Raw genomic sequence first — 6,140 nt, forward strand, 5'->3', positions numbered from 1 at the left:
CCGCTACACTTTCAACGTCATCCGCCAAGGGTCTCTCTATCCGGGTTCCATCGCTAATCAAAACAAAAATTTCAACCGTCAGAAGTCATCACATTATTAGGCACTAACAATTTGGCATGTATAGCTAGACTCACACGCTCTATGGTAGTCCTAGAACCGACTAAACCATAGCTCGATACCAATAAAATTGTAACACCCTAACTCGTGACCGTCGCCGGTGTCGGACACGAGGGGTTAACGGCCAAATCCTCTCAAGGTACCAACCAATTTGACATTACCAGTCAGGCTGGAAAACTGCGTCACTGTCGCCTTAAAAATCATATCTTGAGTTTCAAAACTCGGAAACTGGTTTCGTAAATTTTCCCTGAATTTAGACTCACATACCCATCCATGGATTTATTTCTAGAATTTTTGGTCGGTCCAATTGGTACAGTTTATTAGTTAAAGTCACCCATGTTACAGGGATCGACTGCTCTGACCTTCGCGCGGTACAACTTGAATATCTCTCTGTACAGGGATTTAATACTGGTGCCGTTTGTTTCTAATGAAACTAGACTCAAAATGGAATCTGTACATATAAGACATGACTCATAATTCTTCCTGGATAATTTATGGTAAATTTTCAAAGTCGCGACAGGGGACCCAGAAACCGTTCTGGCCCTGTCTCACGAGAACTTTAATAATTCTCAGTATACTGCTCATATGGTCGTTTCGTTATTCCATATAAAAATAGATTCATCAAGGTTCAATTTCATAATTTACTCACTATTTAATTCTACTTCTACTATTTTTAGTGATTTTTCAATCTCATCTCACTGCTGCTGTCCGCAACAGTTACTGCAGTAGACTATGCCAATTTCATGAATCTTTCCTTGGCCTTAATCATCCATCATACATGACACAAATTATGGCCACCTTATCAAAATTAGAGTTTCTAAGACTCGTGGCTATAGGTTCTAGCATCCCACTCGACGACCACATAGGCCATTTTCACATGGCTTAAAGTTTACAACCCACAATTCGACAAAATATAATAGCCTATACATGCCAAATGTTCTTCAACAACGAAAACAATACCACAAGATTTCAGCCGGTGTGATGACTTCAACGACGGTCCCGATCACGCAAACAATACGAGTCCGAGAGACCTAAAATGGGTGACAAGAAAAACACCGAGTGAGTTTACAACTCAGTAAGTCATAAGCATTCATCAATCCACTAATAAAGTTACTACAACATGTACAACAAACGAGGCTAGGTACTCATCCATATCGAATCTATACCATAGTACCTCGGACCTTTCGGTCCAATCTCGTACCAAGCCATACATCCACATTTCATATTCTACACAACAAGATAATCGAAGCATTTTTACACATTAACTCATTTTCCAGCACAACCATACAATTTCAATCATCACATAGATTTAAGGCTTACCAAATTCAACCCCAAGCATGAACGTATTCTCTATTCGTCATGAGCTCGAGGTACTTACCCGATCCGCTGTCCATACTCAATTCAATGGAGACACACCCTCCATATATATAGAGTACGCACACACAGTGCTTACCACTCGATTTGGCACACTTAGTGCCACGCAATTTAAGCCCGCACACACAGTGCCATACCCTTCGAGCTCGCACACCCAGTGCCGTATTTTTCCAGCTTGCACACATAGTGTCATATTTTTCCAGCATGCACACTTAGTGCCTTATATTTCCAGCACGCACACTTAGTGCCATATATTTCCAGCACGCACACTTAGTGTCAATCTCGTCACCATACACACGTATTGCCCGCACACATAGTGCCGAAAGCAAACTTTCTACACATTCCACTATTTCTTTTACATTCAACAATTATCCTCACTCCATACACATACAATTTCATTTATACATATATAGCATTCCATTAAACACAATTGCATAGATTTTCCAATCATTTAAGCAATATCAAACATATGTGCTTAATGACTTACTTTGTTTGGGGTAGAACGGTTCCAAATCGGCTACTCGTTTGCTTTCTCCTTTCCTTTTTCCAATCTAGTTCCCTTTGCTCTTGAGCTAAATCAAACAATTTACCTCTCCATCAAACACAAACATACGGCATTCACATGCATTATTATGGTTATTGGCGAATACTTAACACAACTAAGCTGAAAATTTACTCAATCTCATCTTAATTTATTGCTACTTATTTATCAAAGTTTCCAATACAAGGTATTTAACACCTATGCCCATTTATACCCCATATGGCGAATGCTTCATTCCTTACCCAATTAACCATCCAACAATTTTTCAGCCTCATTACCACCCTTTTCATGTCTAATTGTTTAAATACTCTCAAGCTCATTCACAAGTACTATTATACATCTCATTAAGCATTAATCATTTTGCAACATAAATTCTATAGCATGGCCGAATACTCATGCACACACACATAACAACAAGAACTCAATGGCACAAAATTTCCTTTTGTTAAACATTCGAACTCACTCATCTCCATGCTTTCATCACAACAACATCAAAACACTCACCAAGGAAGACAACATGCATGGCCGAATACTCATGCACACACACATAACAACAAGAACTCAATGGCACAAAATTTCCTTTTGTTAAACATTCGAACTCACTCATCTCCATGCTTTCATCACAACAACATCAAAACACTCACCAAGGAAAACAACATGCATGGCGAAATTTAACTCACCTATCAACTTAGTTTCGATTTGAGATTCAAGGAAAATTTTGAACCAATCCTCCAAATCATGCATGCATTTTCAAGAGTGGCATAAAACATACCTTCTTGTATCAAAACACCTTAGTCTAGTAAGCTCCCATGGCTGATTTTCTCAAGCTTTTCCCCCTTTCTTCTTAGTATATTCGCCAAGCAAGGAGAAAATGAGAGAATGAACACTTTTTTTTTTCTTTTGTTTTCATCATATCCCTATTTTTTTCAATTTCATTTCTTTATTCTTTCAAGCATAATCCATTAGCTAAACATGTTTGAAACATGTTTTCCTTGCCCATCACTCTTGACATGGCCGGCCACTACCCTTAGGAATGGGCTATTTGACATGCAAGTCCATTTATTTTACTTCATCCTTTTATTAATCTCCTAAAATTAGCCACATCTATTTAAATCCTTTCACATGAGTCCTTTTTCTTTCAATTCACAATCAAATTAACTAAATCAAAGAATTCAAAATTCACACATGCATTTTTACATATTCTAGACAATAAATATTACGTTCGAACATGTCGGTGACTCGGTTTAGCGGTCCCGAAACCACTTCCCGACTATGGTCAATTTTGGGATGTCACACACTTTCTCATTGTGACGAAACTAATGGGCTAGTATGTGTAGTTTAGTCAACCTAGTGTGCTATTTTTTATACGATTCAGCTAGAAATTTGAAATACTACAAATTTGCAACAATTGCGTGAACGAATTGAGAAAGGAGAATTGTGTGACTTATGGTCAGTGCATAAAGGGTTGATCTTATACAAGGAACATGTTTATTTATTACTGTTTTCTTAGCTAATTTACTTTGTAATACCTTTACTCGATCCGGTCCTCGAACCCGAGCTACAAAATGCTACAGTAATAACTAGAATAATATGCTTTCAACTCACATCGATTATTTCAAATAAACATGGAATACTTCATAAATACACAATTAATACTCAAATTAAACATAATTCATACAATCATAGTCAATTCATTTCATAATTACCAAATACAACATTTCTCTGGCCTTATACAAGCTTATGTATGCTCCAGTATTACCCATGTAATACCCCAAAATTTTCAGTACAACAATTGTATTGTTCCAATAACGTAGATGATAAATTTACCAAGAAAATGGATTGAGTGTATTAAAATTTTTTTTGGAAAAAAGAAAGAAAGAAGAAAATGAAGAAAGTAAAATAAAGTAATTTAGAATTTAGTGAAAGTTAGAGGACTAAAGTGAAAATAGGTCGTAAGAAGAAAAGGTGGAATCCTAAATAAATAATTTTTAACGCGACATAAATAAATATAAAGAAAATATTTATAGGAAAAATGGAAAATAATGGTATAGACTAAATTAAATAAAATAAAAAGTTTAGGAACTAAAGTACAATTTTACAATTTTATAAAAAACCTAATTGACAAATTTTGCAATAGTTAGTTAAATTTTATGAGACATAACCATTACATTATATATTTAATTAATATATTTGGATATACTTGAACAAAAGGAATGGTAATTAGGAGTAAAATTTGGTGCAATTTGATTGGTTGGTGAAATTAATGGATTAAAAGAAAAGAAAAAATAGTTTTATTTCTACACTAATGAAGGTTGAACTACAATTCAAGGTAAAAAAATGAATATATACTTTGAGTCACTCTTTAGAGAAGGAAGAAAGATTAAAAATAAAAATAAAAAGATATTTTGATTGGATTAATGATAGTCCTTAAATAACAGTTTCAATGATTGAATCCTAACCATTGAGTTAATTGATTAAATAATAAAATGAACAAATAAAATAGAAAAAGAAATTAAATTAAAGAAACAACTAGAAGATAAAAGAGAGTTCATTCTCTTCTCTATAAATACCCCAACGTGGGGCGTAAAAAGAAAAAGGAGGGAAAGAACAATGCCCTTGGCCGAATGGGAATGGAAGGAGGAAAAAAAAGGTTAGTCCTTTTCATGCAAAATTTAGAGTTTTCATAAAAATTCCTCTCCCTTACAAAAGGGTCCTTGCCGTGGGAGGGATAGGAGGTCTAAGCAAGGCATTTTATTAATTTTGTCATGGAAGAACAAGAGGGAATTTGGTTTGGAGAAAATAGGTAAGTTGTTTATTTTAATAGAAGTTAATAGTTTATTTTGATAAAAGTGGTATAAAATAGCAATTGAATGTAAAAATGGTTGTGTAGTGATAATTTTATATTTTTATATTAATTCGTAGCTAACGTCGACCCTAATTCCTCGAAAAAGAAAGGAAAGACAAAATCGTCGATGAATATCTCGGAGTTTATGGTTTGTGTTTCTATAATTTGAACTAACTTGTAATTGTTGCATATTGATTTTTTTATGTATGGTAAGAATATAAGGTGAGATTCTTTGTTCAATTGAGATTATTTGGACTGATTTGAATTGATTGATGATCATGAGAACTAAATTGAATATACGTGAAATATGTGAATGTTCATAGAAATATGAAATTGAATATATGTTGAGATAATCGATGCTACCATATATTTGACTAAATGAATTCATGATAAAAATTATTGTAAATTGAGATATTAAATGATAATGAATTGAGTAAAAAATACCTTATTAACTATTCAGGTAGAGTCAGATATAGTTGGTATGCCATAAGATAGGCAAAGTTCAGGGATACGTCGACCACAAGTCGATGAGGCACTGAGTGCTAATTTGCTTTGGTTTAACTAATGAGACACTGGGTGTCAAACATATTGATAGCCCTAGGTGCAACTATTTACTTCGAATTTATCCGATGAGGCACTGGGTACCAAACTGGTGTGTTGGTTGGATCCATGTATCCGTCCGAGTTCGAGTTATGTTAATTGGTATTTAAAAGATAAAAATGAAAGTTTTATAATTGAAATGATAATATTGTGGAAGTCCTCAAAATTTCATGTGATAGGAAAAATCTATATGAGGTGAAATGTTTGAAATTGAAATGGCAAATGGGAAGAAATGAAAGTGAATTGTTGAATGTAATATGCAATTGTGAACTGAGTTGAAACCTTAATACATATGCATACAGGATTATGAAATTTGAAATTGAGTTGGAATGTGCTACCATATGAAATGAATTTCTCAATTGACATATGAGATGGAATTGTCAAGTTTTAATGTTAGCAAAGCATGAAATTTGTGAACAAAGAAGGTGTGAATTGGACATATTAATAACATATCATTACTTGTTTTAAATTAAAAATGTAACAGCCTGCTTTTAGTCAAATTGAAACAATGGCTTCAGAACCACAAATATTTATTTTATTATTATTTTAATGTTCACAGCATGAATATATAATTGTGTGAAAGTTTTGTTAAGAAATTTTACCTTTTCGTTGGTAATTTTGGTAAAAATGACTAAATCGCGTAAAGCGCAAAAGTGGAGTTCT

General features: G+C 33.9%; 1 long non-coding RNA gene across 1 annotated transcript; it reads left to right on the top strand.

The window, feature by feature from the left end:
- Positions 1-4,606: 4,606 nt before the first annotated feature.
- On the top strand, positions 4,607-5,230 carry LOC128292838 (uncharacterized). Its single transcript, XR_008282786.1, has 2 exons — positions 4,607-4,835; positions 4,955-5,230. It is a non-coding gene; the product is annotated as an uncharacterized LOC128292838 (long non-coding RNA).
- Positions 5,231-6,140: the final 910 nt, after the last annotated feature.

Source organism: Gossypium arboreum, chromosome 5 (genome assembly GCF_025698485.1).
Source record: "Gossypium arboreum isolate Shixiya-1 chromosome 5, ASM2569848v2, whole genome shotgun sequence".
Taxonomy (NCBI): Eukaryota; Viridiplantae; Streptophyta; class Magnoliopsida; order Malvales; family Malvaceae; genus Gossypium; species Gossypium arboreum.